Source organism: Sminthopsis crassicaudata, chromosome 2, assembly GCF_048593235.1.
Source record: "Sminthopsis crassicaudata isolate SCR6 chromosome 2, ASM4859323v1, whole genome shotgun sequence".
Taxonomy (NCBI): domain Eukaryota; kingdom Metazoa; phylum Chordata; class Mammalia; order Dasyuromorphia; family Dasyuridae; genus Sminthopsis; species Sminthopsis crassicaudata.
This window is the reverse complement of record NC_133618.1, coordinates 296821191-296838960: the sequence shown is the minus strand read 5'-3', so window position 1 is coordinate 296838960 and position 17770 is coordinate 296821191.

Below are 17770 nucleotides of genomic sequence, written 5' to 3'. Positions count from 1 at the left end.
TTTTGATCTTATTTTAGTATGTGGTGTTAAATGTGGGTCCATGCCTAGTTTCTGCCATACTAATTTCCAGTTTTCCCAACAGTTTTTGTCAAATAATGAATTCTTATCCCAAAAGATGGGATCTTTGGGTTTGTCAAACACTAGATTGCTATATTTATTCACTATCTTGTCCTGTGAACCTAACCTATGCCATTGATCAACTATTCTATTTCCTAACCAATACCAAATGGTTTTGGTGATTGCTTCAGCCTTATCTTGATGTGGGATATAAGATGCTGGTCTATGCTTAGTTTGTGCTATACTATTTTCCAGTGTTTTAAGCAATTTTTGTCAAATAATAGGGGCAGCTATGTGGCACAGTGGATAGAGCACTGGCCCTGAATTCAGGAGAACCTGAGTTCAAATCTGACTTCAGACTCTTAACACTCCCCAACTGTATGAACCTTGAGCAAGTTATTTCACCCCAATTGCCTTAGGAAAAAAAATGATTTCTTATCCAGAAGCTATAATCCTTCGATTTACAAATCAGTAGCTTACTAGAGCCTTTGACTGTTGTGTTGTGTGTACTTAATCTATTCCACTGATCTATCCATCATTTTATTTCTTAGTATTGAATGGTTTTGATAACTGCTATTTTATATTCAGTTGTAGGACTGGTACTTCAGAGCACCATCCTTTGCATTATTTTCATTAATTTTCTTAATATTCTTGATGTTTTGTTTTTCCAGGTGAATTTTGTTATTACTTTTTTCCAAGCTCTATGAAATATTTTTTGAATGTTTAATTGCTATGGCACTGAAATAGGTAGAACTTTCATTTTATTATATTGGCTTGGCTTACCCATAAGAAAGTGATTTATCCCATTTCTTTAGATCTAATTTCCTTCATGTAAAAGGTGTTATGTAATTGTGTTTATATAGTTCCTGCATTTGTGTTGCCAAGTTTCAGTTATTTTTAATGGAATTTCCTTTTCTATCTCTTGCAGCTGGGCTTTGTCAATTTTATATCCTGTAATTTTGTTAAAGTTGTTAATTTTTTCAACTAGATTTATAGTTGATTCTCTCTCTCTCTCTCTTTTTTTTTCTCCTGAGGCTGGGCTTAAGTGACTTGCCCAGGGTCACTCAGTTAGGAAGTGTTAAGTGTCTGAGACCAGATTTGAACTTGGGTCCTCCTGAATTCAGGGCTGGCACTCTATCCACTGAGCCACCTAGCTGCCCTATATAGTCGATTCTCTAACTTTACCATCATATCATTTGTAAATAGTGATAGTTTTATTTCTTCCTTTCCTATTCTTTCAATTGTTTTTTTTTCTTTTATTATTAAAGTTAACATTTCTAATACAATAGTGAATAATAGAGGTGATAATGGGCATCTCTTGTTTCATATCAATCTTATTGGTAATGCTTCTAGCTTATCCCTATTTAATGTTTGCTGATGGTTTTAGATAGATGCTGCTTATCATTATAAGGAAAACTCCATTTATTCCTATGCTCTCATGTTTTTTAATAGAAACAGGTGCTATATTTTGTCAAAACCCTTTTCTGTATCTATTGAGATCTATTGAGATCATCATGTGATTTCTCTTAGTCTTATTATTAATATGGTAAAATATGATTCATTCTTTTATGTTTTTTCTTTAGTGACTTGCTCAAAGTGAGAACTTGACAAATGCTTCTTGACTGATTCATGGCTCAGCTTTAGATCTCCTCTTCAATGATGTCTTTCCTGATCTCCCCTGCTACTCATATCTATCTAAACTGCCATTGATTCATATTTATTTTGCAAGCATTTTGTATATGCTTACTTATACTCATGTGACATTTCCCCAAAGCAAACTCCTTCAGGTGTCATAAGAGATAATAAGTATTCCTAGGTAATAGTCCATTACTAAAAAACCACATATAAACAAAATTTATTTAATTTATTATTTAATTAATTTAAATAATTTAATTGCTAATAATAGTATCTAACATTTGCATTATGGTTTACATATATTTACTTCTCTGATTCTCACAGGTATCCATGAGGTAGCAAGAATTTTGTGATCTCTTGTTGGGAAGAGAAGAATAAAAAGTGAAGGAACTTACAGTCTAGATAAACATATAACAAACATTCACTAAAACTATAATAAAGATTATAGCAAGTATATAAGACATGTGCTAAATGATGCCTTAGGAAATCAATCAATCAATATGAAAGGATTTATAGAATAGCTAATATGTGCCAGGTAGTGGATTATGCACTAGAACCACAAATATAGAAGTGAGATTATTCCTGCCCTCAGGAAGTTTTTATTCTATTAAATAGAAAAAAGTAAATACTTGCTTAAAAAAAATTTAATGTGGAATCATTTCAGTTGTTGCAAGAAAGGGACTACCCTCTGAGGCAATGGTCCTCAAACTTTTTTAAAATAGGGGGCCAGTTCACTGTCCTTCAGACTGTTGGAGGGCCGGACTATAGTAAAAACAAAAGCTCACACTCTGTCTCCGCCCCTCAACCCATTTGCCCTAACCTAGGCCGCATAAACAAAGGGCCTGCATCTGGCCCGAAGGTTGTAGTTTGAGAACCCCTGCTCTGGGTTATCAGGAAAAACCAAATGAGTGATGCTTTCATTTCTGATAAAAAATGAACAAGGAATACTTATAGAGGAGGTGATATCTGAGCTGGGCCTTGAGGGATTGCCAGGATGTTTATACTTCAACAAGAAATGCACATTGTGGAATAGTAGCTAAAACTACTGACTTTCAAAACTTGAGCTCAAATTATGGCTCTGACATATGTACAATCAGAAGAAAGTCACTTAAGCTCTTTGAGCTTTTGTTTCCTCATCTGTAAAATAGGTATAAGAACTCCTTCAGTATCTTACATTACAAAATTCTCATAGGAAAATGTTATACAGATATTAAGGAATCACAGAAAGAGAAATTTGGGTTTATTATTATTATTGTCTCCTTTTTACTTTGTAAAGATGTCATGGCAATGAGAAACACACTAATACACACACATACACATACACAAACACACACACACACACACACACACACTCTCCCATGGTTTGGTTTTGAAAGATATCCTTCCCAAAGCCATTTCATCAAACCAATTCCATTTTACCTGAATTTATTGCTTCTTTTTGACATTGCTGCTGAGAAAAAGTCCATGGCCAAAAAAATTCTGGCAATTAGAATCAATAAGTTTTCCCAGTATTTCTATGAAAAAAAAAATCATAACAAATAATTGCTTGCTGTCCTTTACTCTCACCAGACTTGATTTCCCTCAGTACTTGTCTTTTCTGGCACAAGTATATACAAGCTGGGGAAATGCTGTGAGACTGGTGAAGGCTGTCAGGTCACTAGACTCCTTTCACATTTCAAAGAAACAAAACTCTAATTTTTTCAAACCTGTCTCAACTCAATAACTGAGAGTTGGAGAAAAAAATAGTTCTAACATCTTTCTGCTGTAACCTTTTTGACAGGGTGCCTATCAAATACAGTCACAGAATTTTTGAAGATGAAGTTAGTTTCTTCATTTTGAAATACTGCCATACTTAACAGATATATGGACACTAATATAGAAGAAAAGTTATTTGCCATAAGCACATATAAGTTGCACTTTTAATTTTAGTCCTTCAGACCAGAATCAAGCTTCCTTAAGCAGAGTAATTAATCCTAACATATGCCCTTTAAATGTGCTGACATATTAGTTAAAGAATTGGTTTTGGAATCACTTGAATTTATGTGTCTCTGACAGTAATTTGTTGTGCGACTTTGGGCAAGTCATTACCATCTCAGGACTCTAGGCAACTTTCTAATCCTATAGATAAACCTCCACAAGTTCCTCACTTTCATTGGCAGAAAGTTTCTTCATTGGGAGTTCTTTATGCAAATGAAATAGAAGACCTAGACTCTGTCCCTATTATTTGTATGCATCTTAAATGCATTTATATGACTAATAACAGGGGGAAAGCTTTTTTGATTAGTTTCTTTCATAAAATAATTGTTCTAATAAACATAATTTGGAAGTGTTGTTGCTCAGTCATTTTTCAGTGGTCATGTCAGACTCTTAATATTTCTATCTTTGTGGCAAAGATACTGTAGTGGTTTGCCATTTCCTTCTCAAACTCATTTTACAGTGAAGAAACTGAGATAAAATTAAGTAACTAGTATAAGGTCACACAGGTTAGCAAGTATCTAGGGCCAGATTTAAACTCATGAAGATGACTCTGAGCCGCTGAACCACCCAGCTGCCCAATTTGGAACTAGAACTTGGCTAAATTAAAGATTTTCTTTTCATTCCTAGCTGTTGTTTCTTCTTGTTTGTTTTTCATTCTCAAAAATGATTGTGACATCAGGGAGATGACATGATACACAAATGAGTTTGATTGAAATGAGAGAGGGTTATACAAGGTCACCTGTCTTACTTTCCCCTCCACAGGCCTGTCTAGTGGGCAGATACAGATCAGAAGATTGGAGATGGCCCTGAATGCAATGGGAGACCTTGACCTTTTTAAGCTAAGTCTTCAACAGGTCTCAGTTTGATTGACTCCACACCCATTCAGTGATTAAGGCTAAGTAGCAACTGAGGTAAAGACTCTTCTTTTTCACCTTGTCCAAAGAAATATAAATAAATAAATGGACTCTGGGAAAGGAAGACCCTCAAAGTTTCTGGGCAAAGCAGAAATGATGGTTATTTACATTCAATCTGAGTCAGTCAGGACTCAAACAATGACCAAATGCAGCTTGGCCTAGGACCTCCTGGTGGACATTGAGAATCAGATAGATTTTGGTTTAAGGCCTGGTCCTTAAGAGAGAAATCCAGCCAGTAAACCTCAAGAGATATTGGAAGGGTTCAGAGGTGCAAAAGAGAACTTGTAAAGGATTTTAAATGTCAATAATAGGAAGTTGTATTTGTTTCTAGAAGTAATATGAAACCAGTGAAACATGATGTGATCAAAGTTGTACTTTTGGAATATTACTTTCCCAACTTTGGAGGATTAATCAAAGAAGGAAGAGACTTGATTCAGGAAAATCAAGTAAAAACTTATTGACATATTTTAGGCAAGAGGTAATGAGGGCTTGAATTAAGGTGCTGTGTATTTTGCATAAGGGACAGAAGTTTTGAGGTTCCTAAGACTTGTGAGAGAGTTGTTACAAACATATAGAGGAAGCCACTTGGACTTGGATTCTCATCCAAGGCTTTACCCTTTTTCTGAGGTTGAACTGAGACTTTATTTTGCTCCTGGATAAAGAGTTCATTCACTCGTATATTTTTTGCTGTAATATACTTTTAATTACTTCACCATTTCTGAATGCTATTTGCTTGAGTAAGAGGGTTTAACTTATTATTTGTTATTTGTAATAGTTTTTTTTTAATATATAACTAGTATTTGGTAAGAAAGTACTAAGCTAGCAAGCATAAATAAACTATTCTTAAGAGAGCATGCAGATGGTACAGAAATAGTACCTAATTTCCCCCCCTCTCTCTGGAGGCAGAGAGTCTCAGATCATATATTTGTATGACACTCAAAAGCTCTCTGTATACATCTAGACAATCTATATGATATTACTAAATATTAATCTTAAATAGTGTATACTTATCATCCCTTTAGTATATACATATATACTTAAACCCAAAAAATAACCTGATACTATGAAAATCATATGTGAAATGACCATAATGGGAGCAATAAGTTCTAGGGTCCTTATCATATAGACTAGAATAATTTTCCCCTAAATAGCAGGGAACCTGTTCTTGAAGTCTGATTGGTCCAGAAAAATATGGTTCAATTTATCAACATGTTTTATCAATCTTATAGTCATGAAAATATACCCTCATAAAGGTTCTGTGCTATTCAGCTTTCATAGACATCTCCCTACAACACGATTCTATGTATCCTAATGCAAAACAATCTTCTGACCTGAAACATTTGTGATTGGGGATAAGAAATATATCTAATATGGAAATATGTTTAGAAAAATTATATGTTTAATCTATATCAAATTGCTTGCTGTCTTGGAGAGGGAGTGAGGGAAAAAGTGAGAGAAATACAAAAATTTGGAATACAAAGTTTTGCAAAGGTGAATATTGAAAACTATACTTGCAAGTATTTTGAAAAATAAAACACAATTTTTTTTCTAAAGAAAAGAAATGTATTTACCTGAAACATTACTGTGTCCTTTCTGAGTATCTTCTCTGGGTCATTGCTAAGTAAATTTCTTTTTTCTTAAATATTGAATTGTCTTTAAGTGTTTCATTTTATTTCAATTCTAAACCAGAACTATTAGACTATCTTTATTCAAGCTTGGACCAGAATATTGTTGATAAGAATATTGGCACTATTTATTACTTTACAAGTGTATGGAAGAAAGGCACTATGAAAATCTGTTAAAGTACTAGTTCAATAAAGATTATTGTGCCTATTATTATTATTATCAATCATGTAATTCTCATCATTTTCTGTGGAGTTCCTAAGTGTATTTTGTGTTATATAAATAGATAAAATAACTGTTTTGGAGTTTTTAAGGAAAGTAGAACAACAAACATTTAATAAATGTTAGATATATATTAGGAACTGAGCTAAGAATTAGAGATTAAAATATAAGCAAAAAGAAAGTTAGTCCCTGCCCTCAAGAGCTTTGCATTCCAATCAGAAGACAGCAAACAAAAGGGAACTAAAAATTGGGGGGAGGGTGAAGGGGGTAAAAGGGAGAGAGAGAAGGGAAATGGTGCCAAATCCAAAAAGTCAAAAGATGACCCAAAAAGGGAAAAATTTTGTTCAGATTCACACCCTTCCCCAAATAGAGGCATTGAGAGGAATTTGCCAGGAATTACAAAGGGGATGTTCCAGCATAAGATCACTGGGAGGATAGATGTTCTAGGATGAGAAAGCTCCAAGTGCTGAAGGAAAGTTATAGGATGACATGGCGATTGATGCATGGGAGAAATTCCAGAAAGTCAAAAGCAGGTCAGAGGAATAAAGTTTAGCCAGATGGATGTTCCAGGAAGATGTGCCAGGGTCAGAAAGATTCAAGCACTGGCTGTGCCAATATAATAAAAAAGACACTATTATCAAAATTATATTACAGTTCTAATGCTATATCACTCAAACTATCAAGTGGATTCTTTCCAAAATTTGATAAAATAATAACAAAATTCTTTTAGAGAAACAAAAGGTCTAGAATACCAAGGGAAATAATGAAAAGCAGGAGGGAGGGGGAATTGAACTTCCAGACCTCAAACTATATTAAAAAGAAGTCATCAAAATAATTTGGCATTGGTTAAAAAATGGAGAGAAATAATAATGGAAGCAGGCAGGATGCAGCAGAATTAGAAATAATAAGAATTAGAAATAAGCCAGTGTTTAATGAATTGGAAAACATAAATTATTTAAGAAAGAATTCCATACTTGATAAAAATTGCTGAGAAAATTAGAAAGTGATATGGCAGAAATTAAGCTTAAATTAATACTCTATTCCATATTCCAAAATAAATTCTACATAAACAAAAAAATTTATGTAATATGTATTATATATATATATATCACATAGAAATAATATATATCACACATAGAAACATTAGAAGAAAATATTATATATATTTCCCAACTAAGGTTAAGAAATGTTTTCTTATCTAAACAAGGGATAGAGATAATTTCAAAAGATAAAATGAATAACTTGGATCTTATGAAACCAAAAAGCTTCTAAACAAACAAAATTCATGTACTCAGGATAAGAAGGGAAGCAAATAATGAAGAATTCTTTAGATCAGATATCTCAGATAAAAATTTGGTTTCCAAGATAAATAAGAATAAATAGAGAGGTAGGTAGATAGAAAGACAAACATATATATGTATATATACAAATATATATATATATATATATATATAATTATAGATATATATGGGAATAATGAAAATTATTCTCCAAAAATGAGATAAAAAATACACAATTCTAAAAAGAGCCACTGTTTATTAACAACGGTATGAAATAATCCTCTGAATCATTAATAATTAAAAAATGAAAATAAAATGAACTTCAGGTTTCACTTTACATCCTACTATTTTCAAAGATAATAAAAATGGGAAAGTGAATTTTATAGGATTTATTAGAAATAAATGAAAAAAATGTGCATACTTTTTTGACAAGGACATACCACTACTAGGCTCATATGCCAAGGAGCCCATTGATAAGAAGAAAGGCTCCATATGTGCCAAAATATTCTGTGATAAGAAACAAAGAAGATGCATATTAATTAGGGAATTGTCATTCTTGAATGAGAATGATGTTCACAGAGCCAGGAAAATAATAAATACAATGATTACAACAATGTAAATGGAAAGAACCATCCAAAATATCTAGTGATATTGTGTAGTTCCAAAGAACAATATTAAAGAGGTTATATGGTTAGATATCCCAATTTTACTCTTTTGTAGAGTTAGTTGGTTGTTCCATGAATGTGATAAGTTGCACATAATTTTTGGATTTTTTTCAATATTTTGATCACTTTTTTTCCTAATTTTTCTCTTCATTTTTTTTTCTTTTAAAAAGTAGTATTTGTTATGTAGGAAAGCCCTCTGGAAAGAGAAGGATACTTGGAAACACGCTGATTTGGGGAGAGGGGAGGAGAAGATAACAATTTTTAAAACTCCTGGTCTAGAATAATATAAATGTTATGCCAAACTCCCATCCTTATTGATTTCTCCCAATTTGTGAAAACTTGACCTCATGCTAGGACTAGTCAAGGAAGTGACTAAAGGCAACATTATCCATTTTGGGAACTTGACAGCTGTAATAACCGAATTGAAAACCAGACTTTGCTAGCATGAAAGCCATGACACTCTCTGACGCTGTTGCTCTCATTCTCCTTAAGCTGCGCTTCACTGTAGGAAAGCTCTTGGGACTGACAAATCCCCGGCCTTATTTGGTTTATATCACAAACTGCCAGATGCCACCTCAGGATGTTACATTTAGCTCATGCCATAAAACTTTGCTTTGTGGAGATGCTGTCTCAAATGAGCCATGAAGTATTACATTCTCAAAAAAAGCAAGGGAACTTTGACTGGTTTTCTGGTGCCATAGCAGCTGAAGTCACAGAAGAAATAGCAGAAGTGGCTGTAATGGATTCAGTGCTGTGTTTATAACTTGGGAAACAACTGTCACTGTGTGTTCCTGGAAGCAATCCAGGAAGTGAAGCCTGAATTTTAAAAGCATTGGAGGGTAAAATGCTATCCCTAAAATTGGCACAATAGACTATGAGAATGGCAAGAGCAAATCAGGATCAATTCATACAACCCAACATCCATAGGCAGACTTGTTTCTCTAGTAATTAGATGTGCAACTCGAGGTTGGCTAAAATGAATCCCTTCACTCAACTGTGTGTGTTGTTTGAGTCAGCTCTAGAATATAACAAAGCTAAGAGAATAATTCCTCTTTTAGGTGTGTGTGTGTGTGTGTGTGTGTGTGTGTGTGTGTGTGTGTGTGTGCTCACGTGTGTGTGTGTGAATAACTAAATTTAAAGATAAAACCCACACAGTTTACAATGGCAAATGCCTCTCAGAAGGCCCTGTCACCAAATGCAAATTGAACCTTTGGCTCAAAATGCTTGTGGTATTATAACTGGATATATATGGGAGAAGGAATTCTTACACGAAATTATCATCTGCTACTCAGACAAAAACTGATAAGATACATGAGAGTCTAATAGAACTTTCGAGACCAAACTTGTAAAAATACATACATGTAACCCAATTTATACCCTAACTTTCAATGGTTCTTCTGTTGGCAGCTTGTGTCTTTAAAAGGAACAAAAAAGGTAAATATATGTTAAAAATAGAGTTTCTTCAGTGTTTTGGATTTGTGGGTTTTTTTGGTGGATTTCATTTAAATATGAGAGAAAGACTATTACTAACTTGTTCTGTGGGGATAAAGGTTATATATATATAATGAGAGGAGAAATTTGGAGGGACATGAAAAAAGGTAAAAGATGCTAAAAAATTAATGTTGCATGAGAAAAGGCATTTTGTTTTTTGAGATTATTGAATATTTTATTTTCTCTAGTCATATGTAAAGACAATTTTTAACATTCTTTTTAAAAATTTTGACTTTTAAATTTTATCTCTTCCCCCTTTCTAAGATGGTAAGCAATTTGATTTAGGTTTTATTTGCTCAATCATGCATACATTAGTGATGGTGTGAAAAACTACTAAATAGATGTAAAAGGAAAAACAATTACAAAAAAGTATAGAAAGTGAAAAATATATTATGTTTCAATCTGTTTTCAGACTTTACCTGTTTTTCCTCTGGAGGAGGATAGCATTTTTGATTATGAATCCTTTGGGATTATTACTTACTTCATTTTGCATCAGTTCATAAAAGTCTTCCCAGGTTTTTTTAAAATCAGCCTGTTTATCATTTCTTATATTACAATAGTATTCCAAATACAATAATATACGACAACTTGTTCAGTCATTACCCACTTGATGGATAAATGCTTAATTTCAAATGTGTTGTTATTTCGAAACAAGCTACTATAAATGTTTTTGTACAGATAGTTCCTTCCTCTCACCTTTTTTTAAAATCCCAGATACACAGACTTTGTAGTAGTATTGCTAGATAAAGAGTATGAACATTTTTATAGGCCTTTGGCCATAGTTCCAAATTGCTCTCCAGAATGATTAGAACAGTTCACAATTCTAATAACAGTTTATTAATTTCCCAATACTCCCACATCCCATTCAATATTTATAATGTTTTCTGTCCTATTAGTCAATAGAAAAGTGTTAGGATTACAAGGTGATAACTCAGGTTGTCTGAGCAATTCTCTAGCTCAGAGTTCACACCTTTGGTTCAAACCTTTAAAAGGAGTTTGCACCTTTAGACTTCTGAAAAGGAGTTTACATGTTTAAAGGAGTTTGCACCTTTAAGAGGAGCAAGTTCATTGGTTGAAGTATTTCCCACAGGCCCCTGAGTTCTCACTAGCCCAATCTCTGCTAGGATAAAAGAGGAGGGCAATTGGGCAAGGAGGAGTCTAGGCTGGGAGAAGAACAAGACTTCCCGGGAGAACTTCAGGGAAGCTTGAGGAGATGCAGAGCCAGGATTCAGGAAGAAGAGGATTCAAGATTCTACCTTTGCTCTGGCTAGAGGCTCCAGAAGCTTCCCAAGAAACTTGCTCACAGAGGAAAAGATTTTACAGAAAAGAAATCTCCTTCCAGAGAAGGAGTATAACTTAGAGACAATCAGGACACTTTATATTTTGGCACCCAATGTGGGGCAAAGACTTTTGTTTATCCTGACTAGGACTTATTCTGAGGCCTTCAGAGGAGCTAGCCTGGACCTTGACAAACCTATACACAGAGAAAAGGATTCACAGAGGAAAAGATTTTACAGAAAAGAGATCTCCTCCCAGAGAAGGATTATAATTTAGAGACAACACCGTGGGGCTCCCACGACCCTGAGATTAAGAGTCTCATGCTCTACCGACTGAGCTAGCTGGGCCTTGACAAAAAAGTTATGATGTGATAAGTCAGAGTTGTTTGAATTTGCATTTCTCTAATCAATAGTGAGTTAGAATATTTTTCTATATTACTATATTACTAATTACAAAGTTACTAATTTTGATTTTCTCATCTGAAAACTTCCTGTTCATGTCTTTTGATCACTAATCAATTGGGGAATGACCTATAGTTATTATAAATTTGAACCAGTTCTCTATATCTTTAAGAAATGAGCCGATGGGATGCTTACTGTAAAAAAAAAAAAAAATTCTCAGCTTTCTGTTTCCTTCTAAACTTGGTTGCATTTGTTTTGTTTTCACAAAAACTTTTAAATAGGAAAAGCATTTTAAAGGAGCCATTCTTCATTCCAAGTGAAACAGAGAGGTCGAATTTATTCAGAATTTGGGCCATGGAAATAAGAGGACAGAAAATGATAATAGGTAAGTAAATAATTTCTCAGAAAGCCAACAATAATTACACCTTCCCATCTAAAAATATCACCAGAACTCAGGAAAAGGGAACAGAGATCTCAAGAGCATTAGATTGTGAGCTCCTTGATATCAGGACTATCTTTTGCCTTTCTTTATATGTCTAGTACTAAACACAATGGCTTGGCCCATAATAACCACTCATCAAGTTTTTTTGAGACTTACTGATTGGCTCACAGGCAAAATGGAAACATTTTAGGCAATCTTTTTCTTCATTGTTCAGATAATGTGAAGAAAAGAAAAATATTTTTATTTGATGCTAATTCTATGGGGAACTCAAAGAACTGCAATATATGAGTAACCTACCTCCTTTTCTTCATGAAGTTAACAATATACTTGAAGGATAAAATTAACATATATAAAGCAATTAGAACAATTAAATGTGCAATCAACCACAGGTTGTTATCATAAAAACCAAATGCATTTTCTTTTTTAATTTTTTGTTGCAGTAAATTTATTTATTTTCAATATACATTGCTTTATGAATCATGTTGGGAAACAAAAATCATAACAAAAGGGAAAAACCATGAGAGAGATTTTTAAAAAACTAGAAAAAAAGAAGTGAATGTAGCATATGTTGATTTACATTGTCTCCTTAGTTCTTTTTTTCTGTATGCAGATGGCATTTTCTGTCCAAAGTCTATTGGGATTACTTCAGATCACTGAATCACTGAGAAGAACCAAGGCTTTCAAAGTTGATCATCATATACTTTTGCTGTTTTTGTGTATGATATATTCCTGCATCTGCTTGTTTTGCTCAACGTCAGTTCATGTAAAATTTTCCAGGCTTTTCTATAATCAACTTGTTCATCATGTTTTATAGAACAACAATATTCCATTACCTTCATGCACCACAACATGTTCAGCCATTCCTCAATTGATGGGCATCCACTCATTTTCAATTCTTTACTACCACTAAAGAGATGCTACAAAGAATTTTGTACATGCAGGTCCTTTTTCCTTCTTTATGATTACCTTGGGATACAGATGCAGTAATGGCACTGCTGGACCAAAGCATATGCATAGTTTTATAGTCCTTTGGGCAGAGTTCCATATTGTTCTCCAGAATAGTTGGGTCATTTCACAATGTCCCAGTTTTAGTGTCCCAGTTTTCCCACATTCCCTCCGACATTTATCATTATTTTTTCTTGTCACCTAAGCCAATCTGAGAGGTGTGAGGTCGTATCTCAGAGTTGTTTTAATTTGTATTTCTCTAATCAATACTCATTTAGAGCATTTTTTCAAATAACTATAAATGCCTTTAATTTCATCATATGAAAGTTGTTCATATCCTTTGATCATTTATCAACTGGAGAATGACTTATATTTTTATAAATTTGACACAATTTTTTATATATTTCAGAAATGAAACCTTTATCAGAAATACTGTCAGTAAAGATTTTTCCCCAGATTTGTATTTGTCTTTTAATCTTGTTTCTGTTGCTTTTATTTGTATAAAACCTTTTTTAATTTATTGCTGTTCATTGTACCTTTCATAATGTTCTGTAGCTCTTCTTTGGTCATAAATTTCTTCCTTCTCCAAAGATCTGATAGGTAAATTATTCCTTGTTATCCTAATTTTTTATGGTATCAATCTTTGTGCTCAAATAAGGTATCCATTTTAAACTTATTTTGGTATGGAGGGGGAGATGTAGATCTATGCCAAGTTTCTGATATTATTTTCCAGTTTTCCTAGCAATTTTTGTCAAGTAGTGAATTCTTATTCCAGAAATTGGCATTTGGGGGTTTATCAAATACTAGATTGCTATAGGGGTTGATTATTATGTCTTGTGTATCTAATATATTTTACTGATTCACTATTCTTTTTTCTTAGCCAGCACCAAATTGTTTTGATTACTGCTACTTTATAATACAGTTTTAGATTTTGTACTGCTAAGCCACCATTCTTTGTAATTTTTTTCATTAATTCCCTTGATATTCTTGAGCTTTTGTTCTTCCAGATGAATTTCATTATTATGTTTTCTAATTCTATAAGATTATGTTTTGGCAGTTTGATTATGGACCTGAACAAGTGGATCAATGTAATCAGAATTGTCATTTTTATTATATTAGCTCAGTCTAGCCATGGACAATTGCTATTTTTTCCAATTGTTTATATCTGATTTTATTTGTGTGAGAAATGTTTGGTAATTATGTTCACATAGTTTTGGGGTTTATCTTGGCAGGTAGAAATCCCTGACAAGTATTTTATTTTGTCAATAGGAATTTTAAATGGAATTTCTCTTTCTATCTCTTGTTGTTGGGCTTTGTCAGTAATATATAGAAATGCTGATGATTGGTTGTATTTATTTTATGCAACTTTGATAAAGCTGTGAAGTGTTTCCAGTAAGTTTTTGGATGATTTTCTAGGATTCTTTAAATATATCATTATCAAAATGCATTCTTAAAGCAGAACTTCCTAATAAAAAGGTATAGTGAGAACAATGTTGTTGTTTTTCAATCTTTTCAGTCATGCATGACTTTTTGTGACCCCATTTGGAGTTTTCTTGGCAAATGCTGAATTGGTCAACAATTTCCTTTTCCAGTTCATTTTACATAAAAGGAAACTGAGGCAAAAAAAAAGTTAAGTCACTTGCTCAAAGTTCCATAGGTAGTAAGCGTCAGAGGTCATATTTTAACTCTTCCTTACTCCTGGCTCGGAATTCTATCCACTGGACTGCTTTGTTGCCCCACATATCATATTATGGTTTCATTATTCTTTTTCTTTGGATTCAATCTCTGAAGAAATCTATTTCAGCACACTTTTAGAATCACATTACTTATGAGGCAGATTTCTTCTATATGCATTTGGTCAGGTACAGTCATTTTTCCCTTTCTAATCTTCTAAAGTACCATTTTCTCTTCCTGATTCAGTGCTTGGGGTGCTAAGATGTCAGATTCTAAATGTGCTGATTTCACTATCATCAATGTGAAAATGTCATTAGAAAACAGCATCAGATCTGTTCGATCATAGACATTTTGTTGTCATCTTTCTAGTTTCATCTACAAATGCTCTTAGAATAATGGATTCTAGCTGGTGTTCTCACTTAGACTATGCAGATTCATTTTGTACAAAACTGGTTTTAAATGTTTTCTGAATTTCAATAATATTTTGCAAATGAGTTTATATTTTAAAATATTCTTGGTTTTGACTATCATATATCTCTGACAGCCATATTAAATGTCTACTAATAATGCAGTTTCTAGGCTTTTTTCTTCTTGAACCAATTATTTTGTAATAATACATTTTCATTATTAATGGCAGAATCATTGACTTTTATTTTTGCCCATTTCAAATGTATTGTATTTATCAACTCATGTACACATTTAAGTTAAAAAGTGTTTTAAGCTTTTCATCTTTATCCTTTTTATGATTTTAGTATTTATCTTAATCTTTGCACAAAGTAGTGGATAATCTGACTGCACATAGACAACAAATTCAGAAATGATTACCATATTTATAACCTGTCATATCCTATGCATTTTGATATAGCTACTGTTTTATTAACGACACTGGTCAATGTATCTCATTTCTACTGCATTCTAAGTCTCCTGTTAAATATTACATAGATGTGAAGGTTTTAAGTATCCCTAAGATTCTAACCTCTTTCATTCTTAACCTTTAATTAAATTTGCAAACATAATTTTTCTTTTCCTGTTCTGCATCCTCTTTCATATTGAAGCTAGAGTTGATTAGTTAATGAGAGAGGTTGAAATTGTGGTAATTAATAAGGAAATATATATATATATATGCACATAAATCTGTATATACATATTTATACTACTGGATTAACCTCAAACATAAGATGATATGAATGAATAGAGTCAGATGATGAGAGAGGAATACTCAAAATAAGCCAAGTGAGTAAGGTTGATCCTGAACTCCTGCTTCATAATGTATTCATAATTCAATTAATTAAAGACTAAAGGAGATGAGTGATGAGTTTGGGAAACAGATAATAAATCTGTCACACAAATCACTTGATAAATTCTTTATTTGTACATTAATGATAATTCCAAAGGATCATATAACTTAGAATTGGAAAGGTCCTTTGATTTTATAGATAATAGAGTAGAAGTCCAAAGAAAAGAAGTACACAGTGTCACACAGGTAAGAAGGAGAACCAGGATTTAAGTACAAGTTAACTATATCTAAAACCCATGCTTCTGCAGGAACATGAAACTGTCTCTCAGTTTTCAAAAGACAAGAATTGATTATAAGAACTGTTATTCAAGACCTGATTTGGCCCAATAAATAGGTACTGTTCGTTGAAGTAAAAATAATGAGAACTTGAGAAGGAAACAACTACAATCTTTTAGAATCTCTGATCAGTAAAGTATGAAAATTGGTTATATTCTGGCTCACATAAAATTAGAATAGATTTTTAATAGAATAGACGAGATTCCTCAGAATAAGTTCTGTAGGAGAAGTTAATCCTTGTATAGGACATTCCTAGGAGCTGAATTCACATGTCCTCTAAACAGAGACACAAAACCTAGATATCTGTTTGAAAAGATTAATATCTAAACGTCCATCATGTTGATTTAGTTATTTATTTTGGCAAGACAGTTAGAGTTTAGTGAATTGTCCAGGTTCACATAGCTATTAAGTGTCAGGTGTCTAAGACTGGATTTGAACTCAGCTTCTCCTGGCTATAGGGTCAGTGCTATGCACTGCATCACCTACCTGTACCCACCAAATGAGTCTTCAAGGTCTTCTGTGATGACCTCTATTGAGGGAGAACTTGATACCTTGGCAAGCAACTCATTTCAGTTTTTGGCAGCTCTGCATCTTCAAATGCATTTTTCTTCTTCTAATCTGTGAAAAATTATTTATTTTTTTTAATTAAAGTTTTTTTTTTAATTTTCAAAATATATACTTGGATAATTTTCAACATTCACCCTTACAAAATTTTATGTTCTAATTTTCCCTCTCTTTCCACCACCCCCTCCCTTAGATGGTAAGTGAGCCAATATATGTTAAGCATGGGCAATTCTTCTATACATATTTCCACAAATATCATGCTGCATAAGAAAAATCAGATCAAAAAAAGGAAAAAATGAGAAAAAATAAAATGCAAGTAAACAACAACAAAAAGAGTGAGAATGCTATGTTGTGTTCCAAACTTTTTTCCCATGGTTCTCTCTCTGGGTGTAGATAGCTCTCTTCATCACAAGACCATTGGAACTGGCCTGAATCATCTCACTGTTGACAAGAGCCATGTCCATAAGAATTGACCATCATATAATCTTGCCGTCACCCTGTACGATGATCTCCTGGTTCTGCTCATTTCATTTAGCATCAGTTCATCTAAGTCTCTTCAGGCATCTCTAAAATCATCCTGCTGATCATTTCTTACAGAAATAATATTCATATACCATAATTTATTCTCCAATTGATGGGTATCCACTTAGTTTCCAATTTCTTGCCACTACAAAAATGGCTGCCACAAACATTTTTGCACATGTGGGTCCTTTTCCCTTTTTTATGATTTCTTTGGGATACAGATTCAATAGTGATACTACTAGATCAAAAGGTATTCACAGTTGATAGCCCTTTGAGCATAGTTCGAAATTGCTCTCCAGAATGGTTGAATCAGTTCACAATGACAACAACAATGTATTAGTATCCCAGTTTTCCAACATCCCCATGAACATTCATCGTTTTCTTTTCCTGCCATCTTAGACAATCTAAGAGGTGTGTAGTGATACCTCAGAGTTGTCTTAATTCGCATTTCTTTGATCAATAGTGATTTAGAACACCTTTCCATATGACTAGAAGTGGTTTTAATTT